At 30.5% G+C, this 15,081-nt stretch overlaps 1 pseudogene; it reads left to right on the forward strand.

Annotated features, from left to right (window-relative positions):
* Nucleotides 1-420: 420 nt before the first annotated feature.
* On the forward strand, nt 421-2,890 carry LOC149541114 (alpha carbonic anhydrase 7-like; annotated as a pseudogene).
* Nucleotides 2,891-15,081: the final 12,191 nt, after the last annotated feature.

Raw genomic sequence — 15,081 nt, forward strand, 5'->3', positions numbered from 1 at the left:
CCAAAGTTTGAAGGAATCTTTCTGTGGACGCGTAGCTGCTTGGTAAACAACAAAGCTTGTCCATTGGATGAATTTCACATGCATTAACAATGGTTAGTTTATGTGGAAATATTTTAACATTTATTCAACAAAATTAAAATTTCAAACAATATTATCATTTCTTTTTTAATGATTGCAATCTCAAAAGTTGAGTGAAAAATAAATATTAGCATTGATTTTGGAAAACTACACTATCTTGACCAAATAATTCATGTTACCATACAATTTGAGAAGTAAATTTAAAAAAATAAAGAAATGAAAAGCATAATTATTTATATGAACACATATATCCACAATTACTACACTTAAACCGCAAGGCTTGTATGGTTGAGGAGACTTCGCACAAAAGGCTTTATAAATAGAGAGAGCATGGGAATATGAATGCACAAGAAACCATTTGAGATCTCCAAATTACTTGGAATTTTCAAAGCTTAGTAGGATGGTGATGAGATATGTATTTATGTGTATGTTAGCCCTTTGTGGACTTCTTATATTTGTCCAAGGTAATAATTACATTTATACTCATTCCTCATTTTTGCTTTTTCTAGTGTTGTTTCATCATAAATAAACTAGAGATTGGTTATTTGTGCTACAAATTACAGGAGAAGAAGAAGGTGGAATTAATTGCCAACAATCTCCCATCGATAAACAAACTTTGAATGTTGAAAGAAATGAATGTCTAGGTGATTTGAAGAAGAATTACTCACGTGCAAAAGCTATGAAATCCAGGTTATAATAATTGTCATTTTACTTTTCTTACAATGAGTGAATGGTTTATATTAATAGAAAATGTTGCATAACCTATATTAAATGCAATACAATACAGGTGGTATGGTGTGAAGATGTAGGTGGTATTGAAATAGATGGGATGAAATACAGATTAAATCATAGCCATTGGCATCACCCAACAGAGCACACCATAAATGGCATATGGTACTAGCTAATTAGTATTGTCTCTAAAGTTAGTAATGTTTATGCTATATACTATATAGTGTAATTTGTGTGTGATATTGATAAGTAGGAGATATTAGTGTGTGATATATTATGGCCAGGTATCCTTTAGAATTGCACATGGTCCACTTTTCAGATGACAACACAAAGATCGCAGTTATTGGTGCTCTCTACCAGTTTAGATCTCCTAATTGTTTTCTCACACCGGTAATATTAACTTTTCATTGTTCTATTGTCACTGTATTTTAATTAATTTTGGTTTAGTTAATTGTAAAATTTCTGTTGGATTTTTGATTTCTAAGTTGTATTTTTGCAATCTTATATCAAAATTGGTGTCCTTTCATCGTAGTCATATAGCTTTGTTCGATACAAAAATATATATCATATTACTAATGAGTGAATCATTTTGATTTAAGATATGAATTAGACAAATGAACTTTTTTTTCACTGTAGTATTATTTGATTGTCTTTTGACTGCGTTAACATTTGAAGGGATTTAAATTTACCATTTCATTTTAGTAAACCATCTATAAATTACGTACCAAGATTTTTTTAATAGAATTGATCAAGTTTTTTTTTACATAAAACAATATTTTTCATTGCAAGTCATATGTGAAGCCATGTTTTTTGGAATGATCAAAGTTTTGTGCTTGAAATAATAGTTTCACTAAAAAACCATTTGAAAAATAAGTAATACATTTTTTAAAGGAAAGACCTAGATCATTACATATTAAATCAATAGAACTATTTCTCCCACAAATATCCTTGTTATAAAAATAGCACCACCTTAAAGCTTTGTCGACACACATACCACCTGCATAAGTTATTCATTATATGTGTCACTCAATGCTAGTATATATCTTTGAGGGATGTCTATCATGGTCTCCAAAAAGAGAATCAATTGTTCTCTCCTAATTGACTTGTCTATTGATATATAGAATCGCACTAGTTATTAAATTATTTATATTTTCCTTGCAAACTATAATTCTTTATATTCAAACATTTTTTATTCTACAATTTATATGTGTTTAGTTGAACTATTAATTGTTAAAAAAAATAAAGATGTGACCTTTATGTGTCTAGAATAACATCTATTAAAAATAAAAATGTGTGTTGATTTTTTATATGTTTTATTGACAAATAATAAAAGGTGCATTAATGATATAAGATTTTATACTATTGTTCGAAATTTAATTGTGTGATATTTTTTTTTCTCACAATATATGATCCATTATCAAGATTAAGAAATCATAAATTAAAAAATCAACTTATATATTCAACTTATACTAACAATGTTAATGTTATTTGATATTGACAGCTTGAAGAAGACATTGACCACATTACCAATATTTTCCCTATAAACACTACCAATCTAAATGTTGTAAATCCCAAAATAATTGGTGTTAGAAGAGATGCAACTTATTATTGATACAGTAGATCCCTTACCACTTACCCATTTATAAATGGAGTTACTTGGACCATACTCAAACAAGTACTCTTTTTTTCCTTATCACGCTCGTATAATAATATGCTATTTATTTTTCATAACTAAACAAAAAAATTACTCATCTTCTTACTTCTTTTATATACTCAAGTCAAGACTATTACCCAAGAACAAGTGGATAGTTTGAGGAGGGCATTGAATGGGGTAATTTCTATATAATACTTTTTATCATCGTTTTGTAAAAATATTTAAAACTAAATATCATTTATTGGTAATATCATTGTAAAGAAGTTTAAATAAAATGCTTTCATTCATTAAAAATAATAATAATCAAAATAATTGTTTGTTTCACTACAAATGGACAATTCAAGAAAGGTGCAGCCAATAAACAATAGAATTGTTCAATTGTATGACATTTCAGAAACATACAAAGAAGAGCAGATCATCCTATTGTAGTCATCTTAGAAATTTTACTTTTCTTTTCTTGTTGTTGTCTAAGTTTGCTATGTTAAAGCAATGATAAATAATTTGCCACTTACATCTCTGCAATGAAAGGCAAGAAACACATATTCTATCGTTAAACGCATTTTACTTTTATATATTGTATGAGTGGTGGATGTATGTTTCATTATGAAAATTTTCTTTTTTAAAATTATTTAGATATATCAATTGTTTTTTAATATTTGAATTCAATGAGTGCTAATTGTTTCATTCATTCTTATAAGACTTGAGTTCATGTAGACCACTACTCATAAAACATGGATCAATGAATTTAACTCAATAACTACCGAATTAAATTCTAATAGCAATATCACAATTTGACTTGCCATGGAAATATATAGTACTATATGAAATTTACAATTCATCATTATAATAATAATGTGTATTACATATAAGTAGGTGGCTCAAATTTTAAATTAAATATTAAAGACCTATTCCAATTAGAACTTTATACAAAGTTAAGTACAAATTTAAACCATAAATTTTTGAAAAAGTCATATGGAAACACAAAATTGACTCCAATACATTATACTCCTACTCTTTTTTCCACTTCTACACTCGTGTACTAAAAAATAGTTTAATGGCTTACAACACTTACGAGGGAAAATCTGAAGTGAATGCTATTATCGCATGGTGAAATTTGACGCCCTTCACACCTCTTAAAGAAAATTTGAAATTCAAATCGAAACAAAAATATGACCTAGTAGGATGTTGGCCAATTTGAAAGTGGAACTTGAAGCACAAGGAAAAATGGTGAATTTCAAGGGTAGAATGGTGCAGTGAAGCCATAGACTTCAAACCACAAAATAGAGAGTTAGCTCTTTTTAAATATTTGAATTTAGATTTCAAATGCTACTTGTAGAAAACTAGTTAAGCGTGGTAGGAGCCATCAAAGTCATCTCACGTAGAGAATGCCAATTAGAGAACATGCAAGATTTGAAAAGTCCAAATTTTCAAGGCAGGTTGGTCTAATCAATTTAAATTTGAATTATCAATATGATTTAAATTTTGTATTCGTGAATTTTTAAAGTCACATAATAAGTTGAATGGATCATTTACATTCAATGAGTGCTAAGTGTCTATTCATTCTCATGAGAGATGGGTTCCTGTGAACCACTACTCATAAACAAAAGTCAAAGAGTTTGACTAAAAAAAACTACACAGTTGAATTCTGATAGAAATATAACAATTTGACTAAGTGTGGAAAATATCTCCAAATTATCAAGTTCAACATAGTTGCCATGTCAAGCCATTTACCACAGCAAATTGTTTTTCAACATAAAAAATAACTCATTAAATTGACAACATTATACCAAAACAAGGCAAATATTATGTTTATACAAATTGAACATACATTTTTACCATAGCCAACACGAGAAGAGCAAAATGAATTAAAAAAATTGTTAGACATTTGTGTATATTTGTATAGAAAAATTTGATAAAATAAATTTGTTGATTTGAAGTAAATTTCATAAAATTTAATCTTTTTTTTAATATTTCAGTTCATGTGCTCAACTATTATATTTTCATGAATTTAAAGACATTTAAACATAAATTGAGATGATTTAAAGAGATCTATCAAATTCAATTAATTAATAGGCAAATATTATACTACTTTTTAAATTTTAATGAAATACATCAAAATATTTGAAAATAATTATAATATTTATATTTACTAACCATCAAAAGTCAAAAATCACAATGTACTTATGATCACTATCTCATTAGAAAAAATTGTGTTCTCATTAAGCACATTTCTTGAAACAAAAATATACACTTATAAATATACTAATCATAAAATTTATAAAATCAAGAAACCTTAAAATAATTTTTTGTTTTTCAATAGTTTTGAATATTAAAAGAATCCATAACAAAAAAGATAAACAAAAACTATGATTTTTTGTAATGATAAATAAATAATTTGCAATGAAGATAATACCAAGGCACTCACACACAAAAAATATCTAGAAAAAAGAATTTGCATTAACTATATGCAAATAAAAACTATATAAAAATTTAATTAATTAATGAATGTTGGTTATACAAAGTTCCAAGACTATTTTATAGACCAAACAATGACCACCAAAATACATAAAAATAAAACTTAAGCTACAAACCAATTATGCACCCTACACAATACATAACTTGATTGATATTCATAGTTAAAGTGCATGCTCTATATATAATGGACATAATTCTATATTATTACTTAACAATTATCAAATTCTAATATTCAACCTCTAAAAATATTTTTCATTTTTATAATAATGAGAAAACAAAGAACCATTCAAAACTCAACAAAATACTTACAACAATAACATACAAATAAAGTTTATATAAAATAGTAATAAAACCTTCAAACTCTCTCTATATAAACGTTCATGTATTATAAGAAAAAAATAATGTTAGAAAAAAAAATATTATAAATAGAAATGCATAACAATTATATAAAATTTGATTATATAAGAATTATTAACATTATTATTTTGGATCATACATAATGAACCATCTTTTTACATCCACATGATAGACCCCTCTTTGTGATCTTAAACATTAATATTAGAAATTCTAATCTAAGTAGATACAAAAAGATGTCACACTTATAAAAATTAAGAATATTAACTCTAAATGAATGTTAAAATATATCTTTAATAACACACTCCATCAATGTATTGAAATAGACAATAAGTACATTTATTTCCTTGATGTCAATCTATACCCTATCCTTGCACAATACGACAACTTTCTTTAAAAAAATTTATCAATGTTTTTGTTTGATAGCACCATGATTCTCCGCCCTTCACATGTAAAGCATGTATTCTTTTGAATATGCAACATTATTTACCTTAATATTATTACCATTCTAAATACATTTTCGATATATTTCTCACATTTTGATTCCAGTACATTTTCAGGCATTGGAATCCTCTACTACAAGCACACTAACAATTCTAATGCCTTTCTCACATCGCTATCATTGTGTTTGTACTCTTCTGTTTATATATAGATATCAAGGTTTAAATTTTTTAATGTAAAATATTTTTCTAATATAAATTAAAACTTTAGTATCTAATATTATCTAATATTATTTTATTTTATTAGGCAAGAGCAAGGATAAACTTGTGAGTCGTTGGGAGATTTTAGGTTTGAATCTATTCAAATTTAATAAATAATAATAAATAATCTTGACTTTGGCCTCTTAACTATATATATTATTTTATTTTATTATATAACATCTATCTCTATCAATGGGTTGATGGTTAGATTTAGGTATAACATCTATCTCTATCCACTTGTAATACAAGAACTATATTTTTTTTAAAGGACTTTAATACATAAAATTGATGAAGCTATCACTCCCTCGAACAATCTTGTTAAAGAATTAGTACCACTAAACTATCTTATGGCTTCATCTTTCTAAGACTTTAATGCTAAGGTATATTTAGGGAAGTCAGTTACAAAAAGATAATTCAATGTGTACACTCCTACTTTGTGATAAAGATTTGTATCTTTGAGAGTTATGGTTTTAGATTTCACAGAATCTAAATCTATCTCTCTAATAAACACATAGTCTTAACCAGTTCACAAAGACACCTCACTCGTCTCTGTGATATTAACATATTTTTTCTTGAAAAATCATAAAACTTCCTATCATAACAGTTTTTTATTTGTTTAAGTGAAAATCAAATTTTACAAATTAAATATTTAAATTTTTAAAGATATATAATTATAATAGTTTGTGTCTATAATAACACAAAAAGAGAAATTAATTTAAATATATTAAAAAAAATTCCCATGTCATGCACTTAAAAGTTACTATTTCAAGGTGTTCACAGCTTGAGTGGGCCATCAACAAGATTGTCAATGAGTAGAATTAAAGATAGATTTGGGTGTTGTAGATCCAACAAAAATGGCTTTGAAAGGAATGTACAATATATTATCATTATGATGGATCCCTCACCATTGAAATGTAATCAAACCAAAAAATAGTTATCTTTAACTATTTTCTTTATATAAACATGTTATTTATTTTTCATGGCTAAAACAAAACTATTGGCATTGTAGATTTTATAATCTTGCAAGCAAGGAAAGTTAAGTACACAAAGGTGGATAAATTGTTTGATGCATTTTTTGGAGTAATTTTAAGTATTATAACATATTTTTATTACATAAAATGCATTGCATGAAATGAATATTTGGATATTGTACATATGTTACTAAGGAGACTTCCACACATTGTATTACCATAATATTTTGACCAATGAAAGAGGTGTGTTATCCTTTCAAATTTTTAATTCATAAATTAAGATTTACTATAGACATTTAAAAAATTGAACAAAAATACTATGTTTGAGTAATTACAAGGTATCTTTTGTGAGGTTTTCACACCATAGCCCCATCACAAATGGGGACCTCCTCTTTTTCTCTAGTTTTGTCCTATTGGCTTTAGGTCTTGGTAGTTTTGGGCTAGGGCCTCTAAGGTTCCCCTCTTTTGAATGAGAATTGGTAAAATTGGTCATGTCGAAAAAATATTGTCCGCATGGCTCTTAGAATGGAGATAATTTGCTTGTCTAAAAATTAAATGTGTTGGCATGCTTACTATTTTTAATAAATTTCACTACCTCCTAGATTGACCTTATTTTAAATTTGCAATAACTTACTATTTTTAGAAATTCCATTTTATTTTTAGTAAATTTCATGACCTCTCAGATTGATCTTATTTTGACTTTGGGACAACTTACTATTTTTAGAAAGCCTACTTTTTGTAGGTCTATTTTGGAAAAAAGTGAGCTCTAGTTGATAAAGAGACAAAAGGGTATTTTTTTCTATATCCAAAAGAATGAGAAAGAAAGGCAGACAATCAAAAATTTATTAAGTCTGGAATCACCCTTGAAATATCCAAAAGTGGAAAAGCATGAAAACATCAAAAAAAATGGTTGTTGTGGAATTCTTCCATCATGGATTTGAAATCCATGATCACTCAAAAAATCTCACCTTGGAAAAAAATGGTTGGTGTAGAATTATTCTATCATGGACAAAATCCATTATCACTCAAAAAATCTCACCTTGGGAAAAATTGTTGGTACAAAATTCTTCTATCATGGACAAAATCCATGAATACTCAAAAAATCTTGCCTTGGAAAAAAATGAATTTTTCAAAATTCTTCCATCATGGATAAAATCCATGATCACTCAAAGAATTCTACCTTGGAGAAAAATGATTGTGCAAAATTCTTCCATCATGGACAAAATCCATGACCACTCAAAGAATCTTGCCTTGGATAAAATGGTTGTTGAGGAGGGTATGTGCAAGATCATGGTCAACCAAACTATGCTCTTAAGTGGCAATCAAAAAAAAGAAAATCAAGGTTATGTTAACTGGACCTGCAATTTTCTACTTGTTATTAGCTTTATATCAAAAATTTGAGAGAAAAGAATCTCTAGGAAATTGAATCTAGTTTCTAAACTACTAGGATTTATCTCAAACAAATAAAAATTGATTGGTCAAAATTTTGAATTTTAATGCAATATTACAAAAATTTTAGAACAAAAATAAGTAGACGTATGTCTGACCACTTTAATCAAATTAAATAATAATATTTTTTAATAATATTCTAGATATAAGTAGTTGCCTCATGCCTAGATGTGACACATATTTTTGGGTATTTTTATTCTAAATAAATAATAATTAATTAATTTTTGACTTTAGTATTTTTGGAATAAAAAAATTCTCGTGTCTGACCACCTTAACTAATTCAAAACTCTACAAAATCTAATTTCTAATTTTTTTTTCCTTATAGTGGAAGAAACATAGAATGTGATGCATCTTTTGGATTTAAAAAATGATTTGCCATTTGAAAGTTAGTTATTTTTTAAGTAGTGTGTCAATCAGCACTTTATATGTAACTCCATTAGAATATAAGTGATAATGACTTACTAACCTCATAATTTGACAAACCATACTGTTGGTGTAGATAAGTATTTACTATTTACACTTACTTAAGTTTACTTAGGTTAATTCATATTTTTATTATTTATTTATTAGTCACCTAGGAGTATGCATACTCTTGTGAGTTGTCATGTTGACAATACAAAAATTCGCACCTCTTTTATGCACATGGTGTCTACAACATAGGAGTTAGCACACTAATTAAGCACATGGTGTCTACAACCTTGTCATTCTTATCCACTCATCTCAAATGGTGGATAAGGCATGTGCTTAGTTGTCATGATGCTTATCTTATCCCCTAGTTCTTTGTAGAGATATTCTAGGTGCTTCCTAAGAGGCCTTTATATATATGCACTCTTAGTGTGTTTCTATATCACATACTGAATAGAGCAATGTATTAGGACATACTCTGATTAATCGATCATATCTATTTTTGGCCTATAGTTGTGCTTGTGTTTGAGTTCTTAGTCTATGGGTGAATTTTTCCCTCAGGCAAATTCTTACATGGTATCAGAGCTATACCAAATTCTTACACATACATTTATGGAAAGATAAGAAAATTCTTAAGAAATCCTTTTATTTCATCAAATTTTGGCAAAAAAAAAGTTGTTAGCTACATGTTTGAAGTATAAATCACAAAAAAATAGGCCAAAAACACATTTTTAGGATGTTTTTAAAGTTGACCATATAGGGTTGGTATCCAAAATATAGTAGACCTTATAAAGATATTAATTGTTTTCATTTAGTATCAAGGTCTGTGGGAAAAAAGTTGGAATAGATTTTGAAATGGTTTGAGGCATTCCAGAACTACATATTTTTCAAATCGCCACTTTTTAGCACACCATGATCTTGCACATACCCAGGAATTCTTCCATCATGGATAAAATCCATGACCACTCAAAATTTACACTAGCAAGAAAACTAGAAATCTTGAAAAAAATGATTAAGTGTTTGAAATTTCTCCTTCATGGAAGAAAATATGGTTAAGTGTTAGAAATTCCTCCTTTGTGGGAGGAAAAATCGTTAAGTTTTTCAAAAAATTTGCTTCATGGAAGAGAAAACAACTAACTATTAGAAATTTCTCCTTCATGGAAAGAAAAATGACTAAGTATTGGAAATTTATCCTCCATGCAAGAAAAAATGGCTACATGTTTGAAAATTTCTCCTTCATGAAAGAAAAAATGGTGAAATGTTGGAAATTAATCCTTCATGGAAGAAAAAATGACTAAGAGTTGGAAATTTCTCCTTCATGGAAGAAAAAATGGCTAAGTGTTTAAAATTTTCTCTTTCATGGAAGAAAATATGACCAAGTGTTGGAAAATTTCTCCTCCATATCTCAAATTTCACCCTCTTAAAGGGTGCACCCACAGTTGAAGATATGATTGATGATGATAAAAGAAAAAGAGGCAAATTCTTTGAAAACATAAGAAGAGGCATAATATAGTAAATTCAAAGCACTACAAGAGAAAGGAGGAGAAAGCTCTAGCTTTAGAAATTCAAGAAAGAGGCTCAGGTCCCAAATTTTATTCCCAACATGAAGACATCCAAGTATTGATTGATTAAGTCCTAAGTAGTAAAATTTCAAGGATCAAAGTTCAAATCCAAAAATTCAAGAACATGGTGAAGGAAGTTCAATATGAGGAAATTCTCAAGTGACATCATCATCGGCAAGGGTTTCTAATCCATTTTGAGGAGTTAAATTTCCAAGAAGGTACATGGAAGATGGAAATGTTTAAGGAGAGATTTTAAAAGAATTCAACCAAAGTTTGATCTTAGTTAAAAAATTATGCAATGGGAAAGGATTTGAGCTTACATGGTCTCCATCATAATCTCATTGCCCCTGGTTATTTTGATTAATGAGTTAATGTGTCCAAGTCAAATTTGTATGCATTCAGGGAATAAAATCAAGAATAATCTATTTAGGGAAGACTAGGCATTTATTGAGAAATGGACATGCATAGTGAAAATTTATTGTAGCCCACCCTCTTTCTATACAAGCATGAATAGTGGGCATTTATTACTCACTATAGTAGTGGATTCCTTATTGCATTAATGTAGATTCCTTTTCTTTTCCCTAACCCTAATTAGGGTTGATGTGGCATGATCTAGGTCATCAGTGGTTGTGATAATCAGGGCCATCTATTGCAATTGAGGACCTATATAAAAGCCTTACTTCTCATTTCAAAAGGGGGAGGATTTTCTAAGATTTTTTCTATGAGCTACGAAGATGATAGAGTTTTTGTTCAAGCATGGTGAATACTTGATGTGTCTTGGTGCTTGTTTTTCTCTTAGATTCCCTTACTTAGATTAGGTTTAGTTTAGTGAAAGTGTTTTGATTACAATGGAGAATGTGATGGTGTATTGATGGATTCCATTGGTTCATACTTTTGATGTTTTAGTGATTCTAAATCATTCTGAAAAGTTAGCTTGAACCTCTTTCATACATATGTTAAATAACTTCTATCATTCATAGACATTTTTATTTATTATGGTGTATGTGGTTGTATGAAAATCTTTGGCATAACCCTTGAAGATTGCACCAACTCACATGCAGTTGTAGTATAACTTGGCAAAGCAGAGCTTGGTAAATTAAGGAATTTTTCCATCATAGTACCATCTATTGTCATCAGTACCCTTAGGAATAGAATAGAACCCCTAAACCCTATTCTATTTCACTTCCATGTCTTTTGTGAAAATCGAAAAATGTACTTCATTGAAAAACCTTTGGATAGCTCTCACATCTAGTATGGCTTGAAATAAATATAAGTAAAAACACGTAAGACCCCTTGTTATCATCAAAAAATCAAATCAACCACTAAGCTTATCCATAGTCAAGACCTGATGTTGGAGGAACCTTGGAGTCATCATATGATCTTCTTGCAATCTTAGCATACACGAGACTTTGTTCAAGAAAGGATAAGATATTTTAGTATTTTGTTATACTATTTAGTGAGTCATAAAACACACATCAACATTATTCAAAATAAAATAGTGAACCAATAATAATATTTCTACATAACAGTACAGTGCAAGAGAGTATGTTGTGGGCATTTTAGTAAAAATACAAATTGGAGCAAACCAGCCTATGGTCATCGACTTAGAAATATTACATGCTACTATCTAGGTTTTCTATATTAAGACAATAATAAATAGTTTATAAGATAAATACATATTTGTAATGAAGGGAAAGTAGTAGTAATCTATCATGACAGAGGATAGATATTTATCTTTTTATATTTCAACCCATTTAACATATATTATGAGTGGTGGATGAGGGTTTCTTTACATCATAGTTTATCTTTGAATTTTATGGTTTTTGATTAATAAAAATAGGTTTTACAAGGATCTTGAAACCTAAGAGTTTTTACAAAATATCTAACATAATAATTTTAAATAAAGTCCAGCCCCTATGCATCTACCTATAAAAAGCCAAAACAAAAGACAGGCCCATGGCCAGGAAGCAAAAGCCAGCTAACTTGAATAAGGACAAAACAAAATATAAGAACTCTTACTATTAGTTCTCCTTATCTAGATCCTACAAAGTTTTTGCAGCTTCATTGGCACTCTAGGTTTCCACCCCCACTTGTCCCTAGTTCAGGTCATTCGATCGTTCCACTGGCCCCCTAGTCTCTTTCATTTCTCCCTTGGTTTGCCTAAAGTCTATCCTAGCCCTATCTTCCTTTTTTCCACCAATTCTTACATTCTTCAGTGATTTGCCCAGACTATTGATGTTCTCATTTAGAGTGTTCATAGTGGCAATCACCTAATTTGCTAGGTTTTGGTTCAAAATCTCCATCTGTTGCACCCTTTTCTCAACCTTGGAGAGATAATACTCCTGGCCAGTAAGATATCCTTGGTCGCTGCTCATCCTTTGGCATTCCTCCTAGCTCTTTTTCTCCTTGAGGTCTTCAATCTTGTGGAATAGCCACTTGATAGAGTGAAAGTTGTCTATCATGCTATTTTGGCATTATTGAGTAGATTGAGTCATGCCTCTCTTGAATTATCTGAAATATCAACCAGAGCAGGGTTTATGAGTTCATCGAAATGGATTTTTCCTTCTTTATCTTCCATAACTTTCGGCATCATTGTCTCCCTTACGATCCCCATTGTCGTCGTTTTAGTGTTGAAATTTCTCCACAACCTCCTCCTATCTTTCATCACCAAGTCCTTGCTATCTTCCACCAGAATTTCCTTAATCTTCCCTTGCAGTGAATAAATTGAGGGGAGAGGGCCCAAAATCTCAAGGATCTGATCTTTTGTCTCTTCCAAGAGTGGAGCCTCCTCGGCCTTCCTTTTCTTGGGGTTCCCCAGTAGAATAGTGATGTCCTCCTCTTTCTTCTCATTGTTCTCCTCCTTCTTCTCTTCATCCAACTCCATTTCCTCTTCTTCTTCATTGTACTCCTCCTCCTCCTGTTCCTCAAGTTTAGGGGTTAAACCCTGAGGGCTCTTTCTACTCGAAACAATGCTGGTAGAGGGAAAAAATTTCTCCCATCCCTTAGGCTTCTTTCCTTTTGAGGGGGTGTTATCCTCATCTTCCAAGCTTAGGCTTTGAACTTCCTTAGAATCAGAATCATTCAAACTCCTGGTTTCCTCTGAGGCATCCCCAGAACCTAAAGATTTTCCCCTAGTCTGAGTCTTTAGATACTCATAGACCAGAAGGAGCAAACCCTCATGAAGGGTTGGGTTTGTGCTTGGTTTCTTCTTGAAGCCCTCAATTACCTTACTCATAGAAGTAAATAGGTAAAACATAAAAGAAATTTTTATGCCATGTCTAAAATGATTTAATAAGATGAAGTGATGAGTTCTAACCCTGTCGAATATAGTATCCAGAGATATATATTCAATAACCACTCTTAAAACATACCTCCAAAGCTTTTTTATTGACTCCATTTTGTAGTATGTCTCAGCCTTCACTAGCTTCTTCCTTTCTTCCTTGTCCTTCACAAAGTCTTTGATTGCATTAGTTAACATTTTCTTGTCCCTATAAAAATTCATCCCCTCCATGGGTATCTATGTGACCTGGGCTATCATGTCCACATTAACTTGGTTACAATCCAGCTTTATATTATTATTAGATTGCCTTCGTACTTACTTGGATACAATCCAACTTTATAATATCTTTCATGGCCACTGGAAAGATATCACCATTGTGCCACATCGTCACTATGTTTTTGCCTACCACTTCATTTGCAAACTAGTATGCAGCTAAGTTGGCCTCTCTATACACGTGGCTGATGTGGACCTTATTGAATTTTCCCAAATTAGATCTAATCTCCTCCACCACATTTGCTATGGTCTAGGAGGGCTAAGAGCATCCATTTAGACAATTTATTATATTTAAAGAGTCTCCCTCCAACCAAAGGTTCTCAATCTTGAAAGCCAAAGCTAGTTTGACAATATGACAAGCCGCATTGGCCTACGTGAAGTAGTTCATCTAAGACCCAAGAGGATAAGAAAAATCCACAACACCACTCCCATGACTATTTCTTATAATTCCTCCTTAGCTAGTGGGGCCAAGATTCCCTTTGGCTGCCCTGTCAAAATTGGCTTTATGCCATTCTTCTCAAGGAAAAAGCCACTTAGCCTCTTTTCTTTTCCTTTCCCTATCCTTTTTCTTTTCTAAATTATTTTGTACTTCTTCAATGTCTCTCCCCTTTTTGATGGTGAATTTCTCCTTCATTATGCTTTCAATTTTATCTGCAATAACTAAAGCAAGGGATTCCCTATCTTTGTAGATATGATTATTTTGCTCTTTCCATATTCCCCAATAGAAATGGGGAAGAGACCATGAGCATATCATCTATGTCTTCATACCTTTATGCATACAATTCCATTCTCCGAAGAAATCCTTGATATTGGCAGGTTTACACCAACTGACCCCATAGCCCCTGGTCAAAAGATTCCATACCTAAAAGGAGTAGAGGCAATGAGTATACAGGTGGTTAACCATCTCCAAATCTTGCTTGCAAAGGCTACACCTATTAGGAATAATTTGACCCCTCTTTGCCAAGTTATCTAGAGTAAGAAATTTTTCTTGAAGAAGTAGCCAGAAGAATATGTTGATTTTCAGAGTAAGGCTAGTCATCCAAGCCTTTGCCTAGGTGGGTTTCTCCATCCTATTCCACAACAAAAAGTAGCCTGAAGAAACTGAATATAACCCATTAGAATTGTCTCCCCATATAATTTTATCCCTCTT

This window comes from Cupressus sempervirens, chromosome 9 (assembly GCF_028749045.1).
Source record: "Cupressus sempervirens isolate cs-2001-9-10 chromosome 9, ASM2874904v1, whole genome shotgun sequence".
NCBI classification, from domain to species: domain Eukaryota; kingdom Viridiplantae; phylum Streptophyta; class Pinopsida; order Cupressales; family Cupressaceae; genus Cupressus; species Cupressus sempervirens.